Source organism: Brachyhypopomus gauderio, chromosome 19 (assembly GCF_052324685.1).
Source record: "Brachyhypopomus gauderio isolate BG-103 chromosome 19, BGAUD_0.2, whole genome shotgun sequence".
In the NCBI taxonomy this organism is placed as follows: Eukaryota; Metazoa; Chordata; class Actinopteri; order Gymnotiformes; family Hypopomidae; genus Brachyhypopomus; species Brachyhypopomus gauderio.
This window is the reverse complement of record NC_135229.1, coordinates 11,164,777-11,189,764: the sequence shown is the minus strand read 5'-3', so window position 1 is coordinate 11,189,764 and position 24,988 is coordinate 11,164,777. Positions and strand designations below refer to the sequence as shown.

Here is a 24,988-nt window from a genome sequence, read left to right as displayed (position 1 = left end):
ACTTTTGCTTTTGTGGAACTATTGAAACAAAAATCACTCCATATGAAAATGCTGGTAGTCCTAGTGTTAACGCGTGTCTTGCAGTGCCAGGAGGTGTTAACGCATCTATTGCAGTGCCAGGAGGCGGCCACCAGATGGCAGCAACAAGTAATAAAACAATCATTGGCTCCTTAGCTCAATTCACCTCACTAGGCTCCACCCAGACATGTTCAAAAGTCGCAAAATACAAGTCAAAGTCAAGTTACGATTCTTTAGGCTAGAGTCCAAGTCAATACCAGGATAAGTTTGGAGACAGGAGATGGAAAATAACTACTTAATATATCAATCACTCAATCAAATTTTATTTATATTGCGCTTTTTACAACAGTTGTCACAAAGCAGCTTTACAAGTGGGGGGGGGGGGGGGGGGGGGGGGGGGGGGGGGACGGGTGACGGACCCATCCTCCTCTGGCCGATGCCGGTCACCATGACAACAATTTTGTAATATGTTGTATGTTAAGTGTAGTCAACAGTAGTCAAACAGGAGCCATCTAACGGTCGGCAGTTCATTTTATTCTGCATGTCCATTTTTGTTACAAGCACTTCCTGTCCATCTCCTAATATGCTCCTCTTTCAACAGGTACCATTTGTTCTCACTATATCTCCCCCCTTTAGTGCACTGTAAGTGCAACAGAACTCTTACTTTTACAGTATTTCAAATAAACTTTAACAGTAAACATAAACATTCAAGTAACCCTCATTATTTTTCATTTCTCATGTTTTTTTATTTATTTTTTAACAAACCTCAAACCTATCTGTCCTTCTCTAGGGGTCGGGGTCGACTACCCGGGTCCCCAAGCTGTGCAGGGTTTATTCTGCCCTGTGAAGCAACACCACAGCTTCCTGTCTGGTCTACAAATTCAATCTTTGCTGTGGTTTTATGGTCCGGCCCGATCTAGTCTCTCTGGGAATCTCTGGAATAACCCTGATATGTGAACTGTTTCTCCGTAGACTTCCTGAGGGCAGGTCTATGTTGTAAGACCTGGGTGTCTGAGCTGGACCACTGACAGTCCCTGTTTCTTATGTGTCTCTTATCCAGACCCTTTGTCCTGGCCTGAGTTGTTGTCTCGTCTTCGTGTTGTGTCTTTTGGTGAGCCAGAAGGCCTATTGTTCTTTTAACTCCTGGTCCTTCTTTTGGAATGCATGGAGGTCAGGACGTCTAGGTCGAAGTTTCTCTTCACTGACAGACAGGGGTGTCCTGATATTGCGGCCCATCAATAGCTGTGCCGGGGATGAGCCGTGTGACAAAGGATTGGCCCTGTATGCCATGAGAGCCTTATGCGGATCATCCCCCCCAGCCTCGCCATTACTTTGAGGGTAGCGGGGGCTGCTGGTCGTATGTGGGAAGTCATACTCCCTGGCGAAGGCTGCAAACTCTGCTGCTGAAAACTGGGGGCCATTGTCCGTGATCACAGATTCTGGGACCCCATGACAGGCAAAAATAGACTTGAGTTTTCCGATCACATGTGCTGCTGTGGTGGAGGTAAGATTTCAATATAACGTGAATAGTATCAATACTAGGCCTGTGTTGAAAAAATCGATTTTCCGATTCAGGATCAATTCGCATATGATGATCTGATTATCGATTCGTACGTCCAAAGATCGATTTTTAGTAATCTTTTACCCCCGCCTCGTCACCGAATTCACGCAGGCGTACTCGGTCTAACTAACTGTAAAACAACATGGCGTCGGACACTGACGGTAACGACGATAGTCAAATCGGAAATCTAAAAGCAGAAGGACAGTTTATCCAGTGTCAGTGACTATTTACAGTTAGTCCATGTCACTGACAGTTTACCCAGTGTTTTTACAGTTTAAAAAAGTTTAAAATGTTCTTGTAACGTTGGGCGCAAGGCGATGGACGAGACAGAATCCTTTGCACTTTCCAAATCGTTACATTTATTACATTTACCGAAGCGCAGACAGCGCACATAAAACATGTTTACATAGAACATGTGTGACTCAAACAACGACGAGCACAGGACACCGCGTGAACACACAAACCCCACGCGACGAGACAAGCCACAGGTGAGACGGATTATCACAAGACGCACCCGCACCCACGGAGATACGCAGACGAGTAGACGCAACGTTAACACACGCCCAACAGTGAGGGGTCGGGGACCGTAACATGACAATTCTGTTCTAATATTTGCACTTTAAAGAAAAATACACGTTTACATTTTATACTTTCAGTTTATTAAGTGTGAGCACTTTTAAAATAAAAATGCATTTGGTAGCAACAGCTTTTGGGTGAATTCTTAATTATTTCAATCATAATAATAATGCACTGGTTAGTGTCCCAGTAGGAGTCCACTGTTGCAGATATAGACACCTCAAAGATGTCCTCTGTTTATTGTCCTGGATTACCTTTCTTGAAGGTAGATTTATGATGACCCTTTTCACCAGTCTTCCAGCCATCAGTAACTACCAACTACCAGTAACTATTTGCTGATTAATATCGATATAATACTAGTTTTAACATGTTGCTTCTGTACATAGTCAGGAAACAGCTCAAATACATTTTTAATAACACTAAACCCCGAATTGGATTGAATCGGATCGAATCGATTAAATCGGATTAAATCGAAATAAATCGATTCTTAATCTTCAGAATCGGATCGATTCTTGGAATTTGAATCGATACCCAGCCCTAATCAATACTATCTGGTCAATAACCAGAGTTGTATAATCCAGGTTCAGAAAGTAAAAGTCCTCACCAGGATTTTGCTCAGGCTTCCTGGATTGTGTTGATTCCACTAATTTTACCTGGATTGCATTAATTAGAAATCTAGCAAGCTTGAGCAAAATCCTGGTGAGGACTTTTACTTTCTGAACCTGGATTATACAACTCTGTCAATAACCACAAGGTACATGACATTGTCACATCGGAAAAGATCTGCTGCCACACGCTGCCATGGCCTCTCCGGCAATGGAGTTGTCAGGTTTTCTCTTTTATGTTTAATCTGTTTGGTCAGACTTGGCCACCGTACAGATTGCTGCGCCCTGGCAACACACTCCGTCATGCCTTGGCGGCCATCGTGAATTTTGTTCAGTATTTCCTCCTGCATTGTGACCGGGATGACGAGTCCGTCACCTTTCATCAGGAGTCCGTCAACAACCAGCAGGTCCTGATGATACTGTCAGTACGACTGCACTTTTGGTGGAAGCACTCGTCTGCTCCGAGGCCATCCTGTCTCCACCGTGTGTTTCAGCCCTTTGCAGACCTCATCTGCATCCTACGCAGTCCTGATCTGCACTAGCCTCTGCTCTGATGCTGGCAATTGTTCCACTATTAAGTGCCTCATCCTCTAATTGCTTGTCCTCAGGTGTAGGTGATGCCTGAATAGGTGCCCTAGACAGTGCATCCGTTTCTTTCCAGGCACATGTTCAATCTTGTATGTGAAGCGAAGCAGTCATAGTCTGAACCTCAAAATGTGAGGCACGTAGAACACTTACACATGTAAATAGAAAGACTAACAAAGACGAGCACGGGACACTGCGCGAACGCACATTAAATAGACAAACCACATGAGCCCCGAGAGTTCACGAGACGAGCCACAGGTGAGACCTATGAACACTCTCAGACACAACTACACCCACGAAGATACACAGACGCAGACGTCTAGACATGGACAACATAAACACACGCCCAAATGGGAGGGGTCAGGGGCTGTAGCGTGACATCAGTACTGCTGGTTCTGGTACTGTAACAGCAGCAGAGAGAGGTGTGAGAGGTGTGTTTGAAGGTTTTTATTCCCCATGTTTGAAGGTCTTTATTCCCTGTGTTTGAAGGTCTTTATTCCCCATGTTTGAAAGTCTTTATTCCCCATGTTTGAAGGTCTTTATTTCCCATAAAGCTATGAAATAAACAACAGCGAGCCCCTCCTGGACTGGGACTGGTGCAACGTGAGGGGTACTGTGCGGTTCTCACTCAACCTCTTCTACTTTTAGCTTTCAAGAAAATCATCCGAGAGTGATTCAACACAAAACAATCTCAACACAAGAAGCACAGACTCATATATGTCGGAGTGGTCTTCAGACAAGTTTTCATAAAAAACAAACCAGAAACAAACACAGGACATTCAGTTACATCAAAGAGGCAGTGACATGTATGGTGGTCCGGTCATCTCATCTGAGCTCTTGTCTGCAAATCCGAGTCCGGCTGAACCAGCTGCCAACGTGGCGTCCACAGCCATGTGATTCTACCAAGTTCACAGGAACAGCACTTTCACTCACTCACTTGAGTCTTCTGGACACTTGTGATCAAGTGAGGCACGACTATTTCTATGTTCGGTGTATTTTCATGGTTTGACCCATTCTGTTTCTTTCACTACTACTTTGGATTATGTATATCCATTTTTCCTCTGATGTTTTGACCTGAGGTGTTTTTGGCAGTCGCCCTTCTCAATAAACCTTGTTTTTGGATATGTCTGCATCCGTCTGCGTTTCAACATGTACCAGCCAACAGAGATAAGTACAAGGTTCAGATGAATTTTATTATTACAAAAAAAAAATGGAAAAATTCACTTGGTCATTGTACACAGGCAAAAACATAAATTATAACAAGAAGAAATGCACACTGCATTAACTAAATGTAGCATTAACAAAATAAAGCACAAGGTGTCAATTCACTTTAAACCAGGGGTGCCCACAAGTTTTCGGCTTGCGAGATACTTATAAGATGACCAAGTCAGAAAGATCTACCGGGGTGGCGGCGAACATTATTTGTTGAGCGGGGGGGGGGGGGTGGCGAACGTAATTTGTTGAGTGGATTGCAGATTGGCTACCGTGAATGTCAATCCAAATACAACCGTCACTGCAGATGTGCGATTCATCTACTACTATTTTATGTGACGAGATCTATGCACATTCCTTCGTGATCGACCGACACTTCCTTTTATCGACGTAATGAGCACCCCTGCTTTAAACAAACAAACTAACAAAAGACTAAAGCCCAATTATTATTTGATTATGCATTATTATGACAAACATCATTGTACAGGAAGTGCTCTGTTTTTTGTATAGGAAAGTGTTCAGTACTGCTGGTTCTGGGTACTGTAACAGCAGCAGGGAGAGGTGCGAGAGGAGAGGGGTGTGTTTGAAGGTCTACCCTCGTCGGTCATTGTCATGAATCCCTCCTTGTTTTCATGCTCCTTCTTATCGTTTTAACAACTTTAAGAATGACGTAAGTATGCCAATTTTATGACCGTTTCCCAAAAGCCTTCTTGGTCTCCAAGTTTTAAATATTTCTTTGTGGACTCCACCTGTGCACTTACGCTGGAAAAGCTTTGCTAGTTGAAAACCAAACCAACGATTTACATATATTTTTTCATTATTATACCATTAAATATAATTGGGAAAATTATTAAGAAATAAATTAATAAGTAATTATTTTACACTTTCAATTAGTATCCCCTGCATATCAAGCCTATAAATGCGCACACAATTAACGTTTCATGCATCAGTACAGAAGCATTGCAAACCGCACCACAAACGGGCTTTTTCCAAGGACGAACTCTCCCAAATACTGGATGAAGTTGAAAAACATCTATAGATGTATAAAGTTGCAGGACAGATTTTTCAGTGATTGTTGTCTTTCCCTTATGTGACGTGGGGGTTGAGGCGGCCGAAGGCGGAGGTTGTATGTTGCGCTCTTTATTATCCATACTTATAAAACAAGAAAGCCACAACGTAAGAAGTATGGGCTGTGAAGCAGCAACACAGTTCAAAAATGAAGAGCAGGTCCTTGAAGTGAAGACTTGAGGGGAGAGCAGGTCCAGTGATGCGACCTTCATATCTTCAGAGTAGCTACCTGCTGTCACCCAGTACTTATATCCATCAGCACATGCACAATCCCAGATGGTCCAGATTAAGGAGACATGGGTACGTCTTACACCTCGGTATCCCCCCAGAAGAGCTAGAAGAGGTGGCTGGGGAGAGGGAAACCTTTGCTTAGGCTACTGCCCCCGCGACCCAGACCCAGACGGATGGATGGATGGATGGACGGATGATACTCTTAGGTTACAATGTACATAAAGATGATTTGCGGGTTGCATAAGACTTGCACTTCCACCGTTATGCACTGGTGTATGTTTCATTGAACCTGTTTCACTGGGGGAAGGGGGGCACCACGCACATGGTAGTTTTGTAGTTTCAGCAGGAATAATTGGGTAGGAACATGAACTCTTATCCATTTATAATAGGATTCAAGAAGCTGAGAGTATGTAAGGGGATCAATGTGCCATCCACTGCACTGACAATTCCAGGAATGTTTCCATTTATGAAAATCTATTTTGATTTTATGCAATGCATCTTTAGTATGTGTAAATGTTCTATATATTGGTGCATGGCACAGCAGTGCTTTAGTCACAACATACACACACTGGGATACAGCAGCTTTGCTTTGATCATGGGCAACGCAGGAGTCTGCAGAAATCCACCATTGGAGTCACTTTAATCTGGCCTTACTCAAAATTACTTATGTATGTAAATGATTACTCAGTTCATTTGATTGGTATTGTCAAGCATATTAGGCTAACTGTAGTCATTTCTTTGCAGATATTATATTCATTTATTAGATTTATTTATATTTGTACTAATTTAATAGTAAAACTACATTGGAAATTTTTTTTCATTAAATATGTACATCAACAACCAATCTCATGCACTTCTATCAAGTTATGATCATTGTTTATTTGATGTGAATGAAATGACTTAAGCAGGTTTCAGATTTTCGGATAGTAACTGACCAATCATATCCGTTACAATAATGCCCCTAAAAGTTAGTTAAATATTCTACATAGTGAAATAGTCCCAATTTACACTAATCACCGAATTAAGCTTACCTTGAACAAAAGATTGTATATCTGTCCTATCTGTTCTCATTATTTTAATTAACTAACTCCCAAGATTGTGAATATTTCATGTGTTCTAAATGTTGTGCGAAGAAATTTTTTAAAATATGAATTTCTGAGAATTTGAACATTTTAAAAATATTTGATAAAAGATTGATTTATATTGACTTTAATAATAAAATTTATGAATATGTTAAAGAATGTCTTGTCCAGGTTAAAATGGTGTATATGTTGTCTCTTCCAACATGAGATATGAGTCATGATGACGCTTTAATTGTCAGTCCATTTATATACCAGTACACAACAGAATGAGACACCATCTCTACAGGACCATGGATTAACAGAGAAGAAAAACATAAGTGTGTATTTTATATTTATTGTTGGTCTCTGACATTAAAATGGTTAATATATGTAAAATATCACAGTAATATAAAAATTAAAACAATTTATTGACATCAAGTGATGTCAATAAGAAAAATTCATACACCAAATAAGAACTCTAGAGAACAAAGGGTAGACTGCCTTTGCCTCACCAGGTCTCAAGGGATTATTCTGCCCTTTTTGCTGGGAGACCTGTTCCTGTACTAGTCCAGAGCACGGTATGACGTTAAGTGATATAGAAAAATTAGTTCAGTAGGTCGTCATCCTTTCATCACCTGCAAATTCTGACATCTTCAGAAAAATCTATGAACCAAATAGACACTCTAGAGAACAAAGGGTAGACTGCCTTTGCCTCAGAAGGTCTCAAGGGATTATTATGCCCTTTTTGTTGGGAGACCTGTTCCTGTACTAGTCCAGAACACGATGTGAAGTTGAGTGAAGTTGTGAAATGAGCTCAAAATGGCTTCATCCTTTCATCACCTGCAAATTCTGACATTTTCAGGAAAAAATCCATACATCAAATAAGCACTCAAGAGAACAAAGGGTAGACTGCCTTTGCCTCATCAGGTCTCAAGCGATTATTCTGCCCTTTTTGCTGGGAGACCTGTTCCTGTACTAGTCCAGAACATGGTGTGAAGTTGAGTAAAATAGTGAAATTACCTCAGAAGGTCTTAATCCTTTCATCACCTGCAAATTCTGACATTTTCAGAAAAATCTATAAACCAAATAGGCACTCTCTGGAGAACAAAGGGTAGACGGCCTTTGCCTCAGCAGGTCTCAAGGGATTATTCTGCCCTTTTTGTTGGGAGACCTGTTCCTGTACTAGTCCCGAACACGGTGTGAAGTTGTGAAATGAGCTCAGAACGTCTTCATCCTTTCATCACCGGCAAATTCTGACATCTTCAGAAAAATCTATAAACCAAATAAGCACTCTCTAAAGAACAAAGGGTAGACTGCCTTTGCCTCACCAGGTCTCAAGGGATTATTATGCCCTTTTTCCTGGCAGACCTGTTCCTGTACTAGTCCAGAACACAATGTGACGTTGAGTGAAGTAGAAAAATGAGCTCAGAAGGTCATCATCCTTTCATCACCGGCAAATTCTGACATCTTCAGAAAAATTCATACACCAAATAAGCACTCTAGAGAACAAAGGGTAGACTGCCTTTGCCTCAGGAGGTCTCAAGGGATTATTATGCCCTTTTTGTTGGGAGACCTGTTCCTGTACTAGTGCAGAACACGATGTGATGTTGAGTGAAATAGTGAAATGAGCTCAGAAGGGCTTCGTACTTTCATCACCTGCAAATTCTGACAATTTTCAGAAAAATCCATACACCAAATAAGCACTCTAGAGAACAAAGGGTAGACTGCCTTTGCCTCATCAGGTCTCAAGGGATTATTCTGCCCTTTTTGCTGGGAGTCCTTTTCCTGTACTAGTCCAGAACACTGTGTGAATTTGAGAAATGAGCTCAGAAGGTCGTCATCCTTTCATCACCGGCAAATTCTGACATCTTCAGAAAAATCTATGAACCATATAGACACTCTAGAGAACAAAGGGTAGACTGCCTTTGCCTCATCAGGTCTCAAGGGATTATTCTGCCCTTTTTGTTGGGAGACCTGTTCCTGTACTAGTCCAGAACACGGTGTGATGTTGAGTGAAATAGTGAAATGAGCTCAGAAGGGCTTCGTACTTTCATCACCTGCAAATTCTGACATTTTCAGAAAAATCCATACACCAAATAAGCACGCTAGAGAACAAAGGGTAGACTGCCTTTGCCTCATCAGGTCTCAAGGGATTATTATGCCCTTTTTGTTGGGAGACCTGTTCCTGTACTAGTCCAGAACACGGTGTGAAGTTGAGTGAAGTTGTGAAATGAGCTCAAAATGGCTTCATCCTTTAATCACCTGCAAATTCTGACATTTTCAGGAAAAAATCCATACATCAAATTAGCACTCAAGAGAACAAAGGGTAGACTGCCCTTGCCTCAGCAGGTCTCAAGGGATTATTATGCCCTTTTTGTTGGGAGACCTGTTCCTGTACTAGTCCAGAACACTGTGTGAAGTTGAGTGAAGTTGTGAAATGAGCTCAAAATGGCTTCATCCTTTCATCACCTGCAAATTCTGACAATTTTCAGGAAAAAATCCATACACCAAATAAGCACTCTAGAGAACAAAGGGTAGACTGCCTTTGCCTCATCAGGTCTCAAGGGATTATTCTGCCCTTTTTGCTGGGAGTCCTTTTCCTGTACTAGTCCAGAACACTGTGTGAATTTGAGAAATGAGCTCAGAAGGTCGTCATCCTTTCATCACCGGCAAATTCTGACATCTTCAGAAAAATCTATGAACCATATAGACACTCTAGAGAACAAAGGGTAGACTGCCTTTGCCTCATCAGGTCTCAAGGGATTATTCTGCCCTTTTTGTTGGGAGACCTGTTCCTGTACTAGTCCAGAACACGATGTGATGTTGAGTGAAATAGTGAAATGAGCTCAGAAGGGCTTCGTACTTTCATCACCTGCAAATTCTGACATTTTCAGAAAAATCCATACACCAAATAAGCACGCTAGAGAACAAAGGGTAGACTGCCTTTGCCTCATCAGGTCTCAAGGGATTATTATGCCCTTTTTGTTGGGAGACCTGTTCCTGTACTAGTCCAGAACACGGTGTGAAGTTGAGTGAAGTTGTGAAATGAGCTCAAAATGGCTTCATCCTTTAATCACCTGCAAATTCTGACATTTTCAGGAAAAAATCCATACATCAAATTAGCACTCAAGAGAACAAAGGGTAGACTGCCTTTGCCTCATCAGGTCTCAAGGGATTATTCTGCCCTTTTTGCTGGGAGACCTGTTCCTGTACTAGTCCAGGACACGGTATTATGTTGAGTGAAATAGTGAAATGAGCTCAGAAGGGCTTCGTACTTTCATCACCTGCAAATTCTGAAATCTTCAGAAAAATCCATACACCAAAAAGCACTCTAGAGAACAAAGGGTAGACTGCCCTTGCCTCAGCAGGTCTCAAGGGATTATTATGCCCTTTTTATTGGGAGACCTGTTCCTGTACTAGTCCAGAACACTGTGTGAAGTTGAGTGAAGTTGTGAAATGAGCTCAAAATGGCTTCATCCTTTCATCACCTGCAAATTCTGACAATTTTCAGGAAAAAATCCATACACCAAATAAGCACTCTAGAGAACAAAGGGTAGACTGCCTTTGCCTCATCAGGTCTCAAGGGATTATTCTGCCCTTTTTGCTGGGAGTCCTTTTCCTGTACTAGTCCAGAACACTGTGTGAATTTGAGAAATGAGCTCAGAAGGTCGTCATCCTTTCATCACCGGCAAATTCTGACATCTTCAGAAAAATCTATGAACGATATAGACACTCTAGAGAACAAAGGGTAGACTGCCTTTGCCTCATCAGGTCTCAAGGGATTATTCTGCCCTTTTTGTTGGGAGACCTGTTCCTGTACTAGTCCAGAACACAATGTGATGTTGAGTGAAATAGTGAAATGAGCTCAGAAGGGCTTCGTACTTTCATCACCTGCAAATTCTGACATTTTCAGAAAAATCCATACACCAAATAAGCACGCTAGAGAACAAAGGGTAGACTGCCTTTGCCTCATCAGGTCTCAAGGGATTATTATGCCCTTTTTGTTGGGAGACCTGTTCCTGTACTAGTCCAGAACACGGTGTGAAGTTGAGTGAAGTTGTGAAATGAGCTCAAAATGGCTTCATCCTTTAATCACCTGCAAATTCTGACATTTTCAGGAAAAAATCCATACATCAAATTAGCACTCAAGAGAACAAAGGGTAGACTGCCTTTGCCTCATCAGGTCTCAAGGGATTATTCTGCCCTTTTTGCTGGGAGACCTGTTCCTGTACTAGTCCAGGACACGGTATTATGTTGAGTGAAATAGTGAAATGAGCTCAGAAGGGCTTCGTACTTTCATCACCTGCAAATTCTGAAATCTTCAGAAAAATCCATACACCAAATAAGCACTCTAGAGAACAAAGGGTAGACTGCCCTTGCCTCAGCAGGTCTCAAGGGATTATTATGCCCTTTTTATTGGGAGACCTGTTCCTGTACTAGTCCAGAACACGGTATTATGTTGAGTGATATAGAAAAATTAGCTCAGTAGGTCGTCATCCTTTCATCACCTGCAAATTCTGACATCTTCAGAAAAATCTATGAACCAAATAGACACTAGAGAACAAAGGGTAGACTGCCTGTGCCTCACCAGGTCTCAAGGGATTATTCTGCCCTTTTTGTTGGGAGACCTGTTTCTGTACTAGTCCAGAACACTGTGAGAAGTTGAGTGAAGTTGTGAAATGAGCTCACAAGGGCTTCATCCTTTCATCACCTGCAAATTCTGACATCTTCAGAAAAATCTATGAACCAAATAGACACTCTAGAGAACAAAGGGTAGACTGCCTTTGCCTCAGCAGGTCTCAAGGGATTATTTTGCCCTTATTGCTGGGAGACCTGTTACTGTACTATTCCATAACCCTAATGCTGAAGGTCTTCATCCATTAATCATCTGCAAATTCTGATGCATTCAGCAAAACACTGTTAACCATCAACCATATGACTATATTCTATTTTTCTCAACATGTTTCAAGGGATTTTTCCCACTTTTTGCAGGAAGGTCTTTAGATGTTTTACAAAACACTAAAATCTGATATTGACTACTTTAACTGTTCTTGTCCAGTGGCATTTTTGATAGTGTTCCTTTTCCTGATCTTTTCCAGGCACTACGATGTGAAGTCTGCCCACTTTTGGTTGACTGTAACACTTCACCATGTTGAGCCTCAACATAACACAGAAAAACATTCTTTAGCATGCTGACTTAAAAACAAACAATTTTTTAGCTTAATTTATTTAATCTTTTTTCACATATCACAGAATCATATTACTATATGCTATATGCTGTTACTATATGCTGATAGATAAGTGTCCTGTGCATATTATCAGAATAATTTAATAAATTTATTTCCCTCTCCATCAGACCTACCTTACATGCAGTCGTTTATAGTTTTATTGTAAAAAACAATCATCGGGCACCAATAACTTATTATACAAACTTATTATACAAACTAATAAGCATTGCAACACTCACATCAGGTCAGCTGTTATTTAGGATCACTGTCGTCCAATATGCCTGATGTGTTTCTCTTCCTTCTAACTGTGGTTAAGTTGGCTTCATGTTCACATATTCGGAATTAGACACGTTATTTTAAATGTACTACTATCACCATCTACAAATTAATTTAACATGGACGAAAGTGGCGGTCGTAAAGGCCCCAGAGCACTGTGCAATCTGTTTTTCTGCAAAAATTTCAATTGTCTTTAAACGATCCTTCATAAGGTAAAAACAAGTTCTATAAATATTAAGTGCAACCTAAACAACAACAAACTCCTGAATGGGTATTTCTACCCAGGGCCGGCCCTTCCATTGAGGAGGGTACGGCTCGAGAAAAGAGACCACCTCCCCGTGGCTGCTTGTGCATGGCTGCCTGGCCATGGCATAAACGCGTTCCTGATATCGCGCATGCTCGTTTGTGTGCAAAACAATGGCCGACGCCAGCGTTTAGTGCAAGTTGAAATACCTCGTTTTTGTACACAAACGAATCTTACATTCTAGTCTTGTATTGGCAGTGAATATGTTCATAAAGTTACTTTGTGGAAAGGAAAACTTTTAAGAATAGCCTGTTAAGTTATCTGCATTGTAAACTTCGCATGGGAACAATGTACATCCTAAATTCTGCAATGTGTGATACTGTGAAAGTAAATAGATAATAACAGTGGAAGGAGATGTATATTAATTTAATTAATTTAGTGTCAGGAATAGCAGATAACATAATCACGTTCACCTGTCTCACCACCACGCCCACATTCCGGGCATACTTAAGCACCCAGACTCCACTTCCTGGTTGCGAAGTATTGCCTCATGTCGTTGCATACCAAGCCGTTATTCCTGATTGTCTCTCTGTGTGCCGAACTCTGCTTGTCCCCTAGACCACGTCTCCTGCCTGATCCCTGGATACCTCCCGGACTCTGCCCTCGCCTCTCGACCCTGGACCGCACTGACCACCGCTCCCACGCTACTGCTCTGCACCTGCCATACGTCACTTTGCTCATCGTGTGGCTTGTTGTACAGAGTTATTCAAATAAAGAACGTGTTATTCCGCATCAGGATCCCTCTCAGCGTGTTCTATACGTTACATTTAGTAATGCTGCTTGATCATTTATATATATATAAAACTACCATCAGTCTGCTTGTCTCATCTAATTTTAATTTTAATAAAATAAATAAAATAAAATAAAAATTTCTTCTATAATGGGTTAACCTATTATAGTTGTGTAATATTTTATTGTTTGGACAGAAGCCTGGCATTATGAGGACGAGCAAAGTGATGTAATGGACCCTTTCGTGTTTGGCTTTGAATCTGTGCAAGACATGCACCATTTTATGGCAGAGGTGCTTGACAACTTGTGAATACTGTAAATTGAACAGTGTTTAAAGAGGTTAAGCCATGGGGCTTTTGCAAAAATAAAGTTCTAAATGGAAATCTTTTGTTTGTGTTTTCATGTATTTCTACCTGAATTTTATCTGCAAAACATTAAGTTTAATGTGCATTGAAGTTTTCAAATCCTTTGCAAACATCCTTATAATGCCATATGGGATGTTTCGTAAATACAAAGAGTGAAGGTATAACTAGTATATGTAGTTATTTATGTAGAAACGGTAAATGTGCTAAAGATATATATATAATACAATTTTAAGCTTCTCATTTATTACTTTTATTTTGAGATTCCTATCAAATTACGCGATACTATAACGGAACTTCACCAGCGCGGTGCAGCCAGGATGAGAGAGCCATGGTGAGAGAGTCTCCCAGTCTCGCGCCGTATACTATTGCTTCCATTAGGCGACATAGGCAAATGCTAGGGGCGCAGGCTGTCCAGGGGGTGCTCGCGTGCATGTGGTTTTTTTTTTTTTTTTTTTTTTAAACAAATGAACAATTAATAAATGTGAAAACAAGCAAAGTCCACATAATCATAATTTCATTGTTTAATAATATTAGTCAAATTAATAATTCTTATAATAACAACACACGACACCTATCACCCGCGCGCCAACCCGCCCTCCCCCTCGCGCTCTGCGCACCTCGTTACTGTTTCTCTGTACACCACAGAGTGAGTGACATCTCCCTGTAAAGACATCAAAAAGGTAGAAGTCCTCTGGTGCCCAGGGTAGAAAAAGGAGAAACGTGGAGGAGGAAAGGCAGCAAAAAACAGGTAATATAATGGTAATATGTGGTGAATTAACACTAAACCATTGGCGAAGAGTCAGGGACTTCAACGCCTTCTCTGAAGGTTAATTGATCTTTAAAAGGATGCTTTATCTATTATATGTAATATATGTTAATAACGCTTCACCAATAATTTGTATTTTTCCTATAAATCGGCTTTTAAATCCACTTTTCGTACTTGTGCTTGAAAAAAACCGCAGCGGTGAAATAAAAAATCAACCAATCAGAATATTTCACACCGTTGTTTCTAGGTAAAAGAGAGAAAGGCCCTTTTACTTGGAGAGCTTTTATTATAGATTGGCAGTTTTATCAACCAATCATATTATCGAATTAGAATCGTGGGGGCGTGCTCCAATGGTCTCTCATTTTTATTTGAAACAAATCCAAAATGTTGCCAATCTGTAGCTGTTGTGTTTTTCTTTGAAACCAGCTCGCTTGACTCACAACTAACACTCAATCGTCATTGTGGCTTTTTCCCCTCTGTATGATCTTAGTGAAAACCGCCACTGTCATCATACTGCCCAATCCTAGTAGGTGCTATGATTAGCTTAGCTTAAAATAAATATATACTAAAACACACATATGCTCCTCTGTTCATTGCGGATGCACTTTTGAAATAATAATGTTGCAGTAGGCAAATTGCCCTGATTTGCACTGGTGGTAGTTGTTGTTTTTAATTTATTTTTTTTATTTATTATTAATATTTAAAAGTTGTTCTCTGCACTACGTTATGTAAAATAGTTTTAAAATATTTTTTGTGCAACACCTTTATATTTATTGCTTGTTATATGGTAATATTTAAGTCATTTGCTTTTTATTTGTTTCTTTAATAGTGACACAATCAACACAATGATTGATGATGCAGGGGGCACCAACCAAAATATCGCCTAGGGCACCACATTGGTCAGGGCCATCTCTGTTTCTACCTTTTACCTCTTTCTACCTCTTACAGTTGATCACAAGACCATAAAACAAGGTCTATTACACAAAGTGCATCCTAAATAACGTGGTCAGTTGTTGTCAAATATTTCAATAGCTTTTAAAATGTCCACAAAATTTGCATATTTTGGCACTTTTAACTTAGGAAGAAAGAATTCCGAATATGCGAACGTGAAACGAACTTTAACAAGTTTCCTAGTAGCCTATGCATATGAGTGACTTTTGATCCCATTAAAATTAACTTAAAACTATGAACAGTTATAAAGGAGTGTGTCCTTTTATCGTCTCCCACAGAGATGTAGACAGTGAGAAATAATCCGATATTTTTGTCTTCGCTATTTTCAACAAGCTAACGCTTAGTGCTAAAATTTCAGGTCGACTCCGCTGATCGGATTCCCGCATCAGAGACGAACATGTGAGTGGAGATACAGCATATCGATTAACATTTAACATACAAACTCAAAAGAAAATGGTGGATATTTTTACAATGACAAAAAGTCTTCACCCATAAAATAACCATAAAAAGGTGATACAACAACCCATGCTGTTGTATCACCTGTCGCCACTGGCGAGTGAAATAATTATATTACTCGCAAATTCATATTTATTGTCGCGATTGCGACTATTTTAGTCCACCAGTTAAGAATCGCTGTTTTAGGAGACGGATAAACTAATTACGTATACCGTAACCCCATAACTCCGACTTTCACAAAACCAGAGACGCCTTTAAGACGCCTGCATTAAAACTGTTTTCGCGCATCAGGTTCTAAATTAATGAATATACTGATATCAAGCAACCTGATTTACCTTGACCCCTCATTTCCATCAGTCTTGCGCCGTGCCTTTTGCTGCAGTCCGACATAATCCTTCACCAATTGTTTTTTCTGGTTACTGGTGAAATTGTCCATGAGGTTCTTAATCGTCATGGTAATAGTTCTAAATTGCGTCACAAATAATCGTCATTTTAGAGTTGTTTACATAAATTGATTGACTCGGGTCACAGATCACGGTACATCAACACACATCTTCGTGTTGAGATGAATGTGATAAAACCTGACTGTGTCCTGATCATTTATTCAAGACAAATTATAATGCTTTAGAAAGAGTTTCACATGTTAGCCATATATAAACTTGGTAAGTGCACGTTTAGTATAAAAGTAAAAAATGAAGAAAACATTTATTATAGCGCAGGAGTCGTCATACCGGAAGAAGCGGTGGCAGAGAAACATTTTTACTCTCCATAGTGAAGATGGATACAATAGACTTAATAACTGAATAACAGTCTCGTAGCGTGCGAGATCAAATGAGCGCAATCCACAGTCTCTCTTTCTGCAGCGCCACAGTAGTGCGGACGAGCAGCGCTTCACGCCGCGAGGCTGCGCGTGCAGCACTGGAGGATCTGAAGGTTTAAATCAGGGGTGTCAAACTCATTTTCACTGCGGGCCACATCAGCATAATCGTTGCACTTATAAATGTAACTACTCCTTAACGTTAAATAACTCTGAATTTATTACTTATTCAAGTTACAAAATGTTTGCTTGTTGCTGTTATAACATAATTCCTTATAATTTGTTAGGTTATGAAACCCACATAAACGATCAAACTATCCAAGTGAACAAATAAATATAATATCAAATATATCTACTAAATGTCTACTACTATTTTAGTGTACCAAGCCGTTGTAGTTACTTATGGCGCATTTCCACTAGGGCCTGCTTGGCGCGGTACGGTTCGGTACGGGTCGGTTTGTGAGTGTTTCCATTAGTACCAGTACCCTGTGAGCCGGCCCCTTTGGGTACTTTTTTCGTACCGACTCGCTCGAGGTTCTAACCGTTCCGAAGCGGTACAGTTCTGTGACGTGGAGGGACAGCATGACACTGATTGGCCAGGGAGTGTCGTCACAGGTTGCGTCAGGAGAGCGACTCCTCCGCTATGCTATGGACTCCTCAGCCATTTTTAAAACCCAAGGAGCGAAGTCTGTTCCCTGGTCAAACGCCGAGGTACAAACCTTTCTGTTAATAATCAGCGATCAAAAAATCCAGGGCGAACTGGACGGGGCCACTAGAAATGTAAAGGTTTTTAGCGAGGTTTCCGCGCTAATGGCCACTCATGGCTACCAGCGGTCCATTCAGCAGTGCCGGTCGGTCCAAGCTAAAAAAGCTTAACGCGATTACCGGGCGGTGAAGGACCATAACGGACACAGCGGAGCAAACCGCAAAGACTGGAAATGGTTCCAGCAAATGGATGTCATATACGGTCACCGGCCAGCCAGTAACGGAAGAGAAAACGTGCTGGACATTGTCGGTGCTGGAGGCCACGGAGAATGGTGAATGTATTGTGATTTCACAGTTTTACTACTAGGCTCGTAAAAGATGTAATATGAACGTAATATGAACGCATCTATTGTAAACGCAGGAATTTAGAGCTGTGTTTGTAGTTAATGTTACCACCACAGTCACTACTGTACAATAGCTAGCTCTTAGCCTTGCTAGTTGCTAGTTAGCTGTAGCCATAAACACAGCATGAGCAGCGATGACGTGCTACACATTTTGTGCAGTTACGCTATATTGTTGTTGCTTTCACGGGAATGCTTGTGTTTAATATTTGTTATTTTTTACGTTCAAGATTCCCCTTCCACTGACGAGGCGAGCGGAGTTGGCGGAAAATGTTTCCTTCAACCGGGCTTTCCTCGGGGTGCTTGGCGAACTTGTGAACACCATGCGAGACAGACGCCAGTAAAAGCACACAAAATGTTGCTTGTAGTACTATAAATATTTATTTCATATAAAGCTATACGTATATATTTTCTTTTTGCACTTTTTTAAAACTATAACTATATTATTTACATATGTTGTGCTTTAAATATCTATATTTCATAATAAAGTTTGATTTCATTTGATTGTATGACTGATGCTTTTTATGCAGGGTGTGTTCAGCCTGTTTGAGTAATACCAAATTATTATCAATAATTAGAGCAACCACATACAATAATGAAGATAAAGATAAATAAGATACAATAATGCTATGTGTTAAGGGGCGTCGACCGGTGTTGTGGTCGTATACAAATGATGTCACGACACTACAACCCGCGCGCCAACAGCGACTCCACCCACATTGGGGTGGTTCACCATTGTAATGGAAACACAACGCGACCGTACCGTTCCGTTGCGAATCGACCCGTACCGAACCGTACCGCGCCAAGCAGGCCCTAGTGGAAATGCGCCATCAGTGTAGTTGAGTTGTACAGACTTTAAATAGCATAGTAACATGAACTTGTAATTTCTAAGTGGTGCTACTTATATTACCAAAGTTTATGTAACTTTATAAAGAGTCCTGCTTACTTATTAAAATTTAGGAAACTGATTGCCTTAGAAAAATAAAGTAAGCGCAACTAAGAATTGTTAGTCCACAATATATTTTTATTTTAAGAAAAAACAATTATAAATAAAATTCAGAGCACCTGAGCCCTATTAAAACATTTGTACATTAAGTGTTACAAAGCAAACATCCACATTTAAAATAAGACTTAGAAACAAATCTATAGTACTATTTTTTGTTACCAACTTTACTAACAAAATACAATGTCCATTAATGTTTAATGTTCTTAACCAGGTTTCAAGTGTCCAACATAGCTTTTAGTGCTTTAAAAGCTTATGAATACAACATGGATGACCGAGTTCTGATGTTTAAATATATTGGAATGAACATATTGCAAGTGCAATTCAAGTACCTATCCTTGAAATATAAAGGGACAAAACTGAGACCATTCAGTTTTGGAAATGAATGTGAGCAAATCTTTAAAAAAAATAATTAGATCATAAAAGGTTGTATGCATGGTGGTTTTGGATAATATGTGACCCACAAATGTGTATCCCACAAATAAATGTATGTGTATCCCACAAATAAAAGTATTTAACTGCATTTAAATATTTAACTGACTAAATATTGGTAAGATGCTTGTTCACATTGCAAATATGCACAAAAGTTACAGTGCAATCAAATAACTAATAATCTTTGTTATCTGAACATGCCTGTAGCATACACCTACTGCAAAAATGCATTTTTCAAACTGAAGTCTTGGGCTCAGGTGACTCACAGATTCAGCATCGCCCTCTGAACCCAAGTGTTCTTCATTGGTTTTGGATAGTCCAAATGAAGGTTGTAGATTAGTCCAAAGGCAAAAAGCTTGAGCATGGTTGCAGTCTTCTCCATAACGATGTTTCCTTCCAGAGTGATACCAATGCTGGATGGGTCTCGGTGCAGGACATTTGAACCTGGTTCCTGGTCTTCAGGTAGAACAGCCAATACTGGGTGAAATCTGCAACAGCATCTGAGTTCTGAAAAAAAAGGTTATAAATATAATGTAAAATATATCATTGCAAATAATGTCTTCAGTGTGAACCTAAAACCAATTGTACAATTTATCTAATACTTACAAAACAGACTGAAGAAATCACTGCCATCATCCCCAAGAAAAACCGGGAGATAACGAAGGACAGCAGTCTGCATTGCTACAATGTCATGAGATTGAGAAAAAAACAAACCAAAAAAAAAATAAAAAATTGACAAATGTGTTAAATGAAAATCAAATTAAAATGTGTGGGTGAATTTCTATGGTTTGCATTATCAACTAATCCTATTAAACATTAACTTAAATGCTGATCTGCTTAAAAAGTATTGTTCTTGCACGATCCTGTTCAGCTTGTCAGTCACTGTTACAAAATTAGTACCATTGCACTAATGTAATGTTTGCTTAAAATGCTTAAGAAAATCTTGGCAATGTTAAGGAATAACATACGTGCTTAGTCATAAAAATGAACAACTTTATAAAAAAGTCCAAACACCATTCACCTTTGTAACCTGGGTAAGGATGTCTGTACGTGTACTGCCAATAGTTCCTTTCTTGGATTTAAACATCTCAAAGAATTGTGGTTTGTGATGGTCCAAGGACTCAAAAAAGTCTTGTTCAAGATCTTTACTTGCCACCCTTGTAAACTCTGCAAAAACCTTTAAAAACCAAACACAACATAAATACACTCATAATTTGTTTTGCAACATATTGAGGGAAAATATTTTGGTAAAAAGAAAATGTGAATGTTTTTTTATATGTATGTTTTATATTACATGAATACATTTGTTACCATACCTGCTGTTTAATAAAAAGCGCTGCCCAGCGTTCCAGTAAGAGCTTCACTGGAGGCTGATCTTCCACAATTTATTTCCATCTCAGTGAGAAGGTCTGTCTCATCAGCTCACTCACAAATGTTGCATTTGTTAAACTTTTCCTCATTTCATTTTCAAGCAACTGTCTGGATCTATTCAGTACTGATGTATCCTGAATAGAATTTACATTATAAAATTATATAAAAATGGGATTTGACATAATAGAAATCTGACATTATATTTATCACAATCTAACACTGTACACTATATAAATGAAATAAGAAGTGAAGGGTAGAACTAGAAGATAGCACAGTCATGAGGGATCCCTTAAACATCAGGAGGAGCTTTATCTGCAGGCAGAGGCAAAGAACAACATTTCATCGTGTTTTTATATGAGGAGAGAGGAGTATTTGCTGACTAACAAGTACAGGTCACCTGAAAAAGAAACACCATGAGTAACTGTAACCTGAAAAATAAAACAGCAGGAGAGCTCCTAACCCATGGGGGGCTACATAGTTGCCTAAAACATGTTCAGGTATGATCATATTAGTTTTTTGTTTGTTAGGGTTGAATCTTGCACAGATGAAGCATGAGTCTAAAAGTAGCTTAACAATTTTACATAATGAATCACAGCTAATTTTAACAACCCCACTTTGGGCGACATGTGAAATGCCATGAAAATGTTGCACAAGAAATGGTAGGAAAGAGTTGAAGAGTGCTATCCTACTGTCCTGGGATCAGACCAGAGTCACCTGGAGTGCATGACTCAGGTATGAGCAGTCAGGTGTGGCTGTTGGTGTGTGTGGCATTAGGGAACGAGATAGAACCACTTTCTTAGTGTCATTCACCAGTAGTGCAGAGGCAGCAACTGGCCTCAAGGAGGCAGGCATGCCCTGTAAAACACAATCAAGAGATCTGCTCAGGATCTATAGAGCAGCATTGTCTCACAATTTTGTCATAATATAAACAGTCCAGTATCCGATGGCGACAGTAGTTATCCAGCCTCATATAAGAGACGGTGGGTTGGAACTACTGCAGCTTTGAGGGGGAAACCTTGAATCCTCAGCAAGGTGGTTTTACAGAGACACAGAACCTTGTTTGCAGGAAGAACCTTGTTTACAGGTGCAGCCATCAGTGACAGAGAGCAGGATGTGTCTGCATAGCTGATAACGGCCCAGTCAGGAGGGGGTGTCCATGCAGCCAAGGTGTCCCTCACGATGGCGGAGGACACTGCAGGGGAGACACTGAACCCTTGAGGGAGGTGGCTCCAGGTAAATTATCACCCCCTTAAGGTGAAGACAAAATCTGACAACTATCAGGATGGGCTGGCACTGAGAAAAAGACAGAGCAAATGTCATTAACAGTTACAATGTGATGAATGAATGGAGGTTAGGAATAACCTGCTGCCCAAAACTGTGAAGAGGATACGTGTCATTATGGGATGTGGCTCCTCCCATTTCAGTACCATACTGCACTTCCTGCTTTACTTCCTGCTGGAGAGGAAGAGGAGTCAGCAAGGTCGGCATGGCTCTTTACTTCATCTGCTCGTAAAGGAGGAAGAGGCTCTGATGGCCTCGGAGTACCCGTTGCAGATACTGCTGTGTGGTTTTGAATCTTCTTAAAAAAACCCTTCCTACCTTAGCTTCAGTCAAAACTGTGAATGAATTGTGCATAGAATGAATCTAATTTATCAGCCATTAGGTTCATAAACAGGATTATACATTTGTTCAGCTCTCAGGAGAACAGATTCACAACACACGAGTGTCAGGAACAAGTTCTAAAGTTTAATAAGAATACATCTAGGTATGTACAAGGTAAACACTACAAGGTAAATACAAAACAAAGATGATGTGTCCTAAGACAACAGGGTAAGGATAATAAAACATATGTATGATTATTGTTCTTATCAAGAGAGGATGTACAATAGACTGGGTGTAGTGGTAATGGAAAAGAACAGGGAGAGAGAGAAAGAGAGAATTCTAACTGGGGAGCTGACACACAGATAATGGAGTAATTCAACTGTTAGTGTTCTGACTGAGGGTCACAGACAGTAAATCACAAAGTCCCTTACAGTTCTAATTTATCATACACATTTTTGTCTCGTTTTTGTAGTTTTTCTATCAGGATGCGGCTGGCTCTAGGGCCTTTCTTTGTATCAATCAAACAACGTGCTCAATCAGCTCGTTCTGGATTCTTCTGTAGGATTGATTCCACTTCTTCTTCACCCAACACCTCCTCTTCTTTCAGATCATCCAGCAGTTGTTTGATCACAGTATCTGTCAAACTGAATTCATACACCTTTAAGGTCTTCATCTAGGGAAAGTAGCACGGTGGAAAAATTATATTATCATGGCCTAGATTACAAAAAAAAACCTTTTCACATTTTTGTAATCTATGAAGGTCATTCGTATATGACCTTATGTAAGCAGAATAAACATTTTTATTTTTTGTCTTTTAAAGGAGCAGCCTACATTTAGTCTTCTTCTTCTTCTTCTTCTTCTTCTTCTTCTTCTTCTTCTTCCATTCTGCTACTCACAGATCTCCACCTCTCCTCTAAGCCTAGCTTCCTCTATTCTTACCCAGATTTTCAGGTGACTGATCAACTTTATTCCCCTGTAATTACTACAGCTCTGACCATCGCCCTTATTCTTGAAAGTCTGCACCATTATGCTTGGTCTCCACTCCTCAGGCATCTTCTGACCTTACAAGATTCTGTTAAATAACCCAATCAAAAATTCCACTGCTGTCTCTCCCAAACATTTCCATGCCTCCACTGGAATATCATCCCATCCAACTGCCTTACCACACTTCATTCTCTGAATTGTAGCCCTTACTTCCTCCTTGCTCACCTGAGGCACTTCCTGATTCACAACCTCTACCTCTTCTAACCTTCTTTCCCTTTCATTCTCTTGATTCATCAGCTCCTCAAAATACTCCTTTCACCTTCCCAAGACACTCTCCTCACCAGACAACACATTTCCATCTTTATCCTTTATCATCCTAACCTGCTGCACATCATGCCCTTCACAGTTTCTCTGTCTGGCCAATCTGTACAGATCCTTTTCCCCTTCCTTAGTGTCCAACTTCTCATACAGCTTAGGCCAACAACAGGAGCTACCAACATAATAATTGGCACAACACATGTTGGTTTGAAAAACATTCTCCATCGTGCCTGCTGCTTGCATGTGATAAATGAAAATGAGCACTTTCTTCTTTGATTTACAACTTTGTCCTACCACCTGATTAACTTTATGCTCCGCTCCCTCACGGGTGAAGAAAAATCTACAGAAAAGCCGCACCTCAGTATAAACCGCATGGTTCAAAGCGTGGGGGAAAAAGTAGCGCCTTACAGTCCGGAAAATACGGTATATGAAGAACTCATGTATATAAATACGCACCAAGATGGAATTTATTTATCCCTCACATCTTTTCTTTGTGTTTCTCTCTTTAAATTGTTGTCATGGTGACCGGCGTTGGCCAGAGCAGGATGGGTCCCCCCCTGAGTCTTGAGTCCTCTCAAGGTTTCTTCCTTATGCTCTTAGGGAGTTTTTCCTTGCCACTGTTGCCCTTGGCTTGCTCACTGGGGCTTGGACTCAGACACTTGTAAAGCTGCTTTGTGACAACAACTGTTGTAAAAAGTGAAAATATAAATCAAAATTGATTGATTGATTGATATATTAAGTAGTTATTTTCCATCTCCTGTCTCCAAACTTATCCTGGTATTGATTTGGACTCTAGCCTAAAGAAATCGTAATTTGACATGGACTTTTATTTTGCGACTTTTGAACATCTCTGGGTGGAGCCTAGTGAGGCGAATTGAGCTAAGGAGCCAATGATTGATTCATTACTTGTTGCTGCCATTTGGTGGCCGCCTCCTGGCACTGCAAGACACGCATTAAACATTCTACATAGTTAAATAGTGCCAGTTAAGCTTACCTTGCACCAAAGATAGTGTTCTATCTTATCTGTTCTATCTGTTCTTATTTTTTTTATTAACTCGCAAGATTGTGAATATTTCATGTTCTAAATTTTGTTCCGTTGTGTGCTCTTTAAAATATGAATTTCTGAGAATTTGAACATTTAAAAATATTTGATGAAAGATTGATTTATATTGACTTTAAATAATAAAATTCATGAATATGTTAAAGAATGTCTTGTCCTGGTTAAAATGGTGTATATGTTGTTTCTTCCAACATGAGATACAAGTCATGATGACGCTTTAATTGTCAGTCCATTTATATACCAGTACACAACAGAATGAGACACCATCTCTACAGGACCATGGAGTAAAAGAGAAGAAGAACA

General features: G+C 40.1%; 2 long non-coding RNA genes across 2 annotated transcripts; one reads left to right on the top strand and one right to left on the bottom strand.

Annotated features, from left to right (window-relative positions):
- Positions 1-15,874: 15,874 nt before the first annotated feature.
- LOC143483354 (uncharacterized) lies at positions 15,875-20,267 on the top strand. The gene is made up of 3 exons (XR_013122481.1): positions 15,875-15,935; positions 19,751-19,869; positions 19,964-20,267. It is a non-coding gene; the product is annotated as an uncharacterized LOC143483354 (long non-coding RNA).
- LOC143483353 (uncharacterized) lies at positions 19,049-21,145 on the bottom strand. Its single transcript, XR_013122480.1, has 4 exons — positions 20,667-21,145; positions 20,372-20,527; positions 19,957-20,031; positions 19,049-19,857 (listed from the first exon to the last, which is right to left on the bottom strand). It is a non-coding gene; the product is annotated as an uncharacterized LOC143483353 (long non-coding RNA).
- Between the last annotated feature and the right edge of the window lie 3,843 nt (positions 21,146-24,988).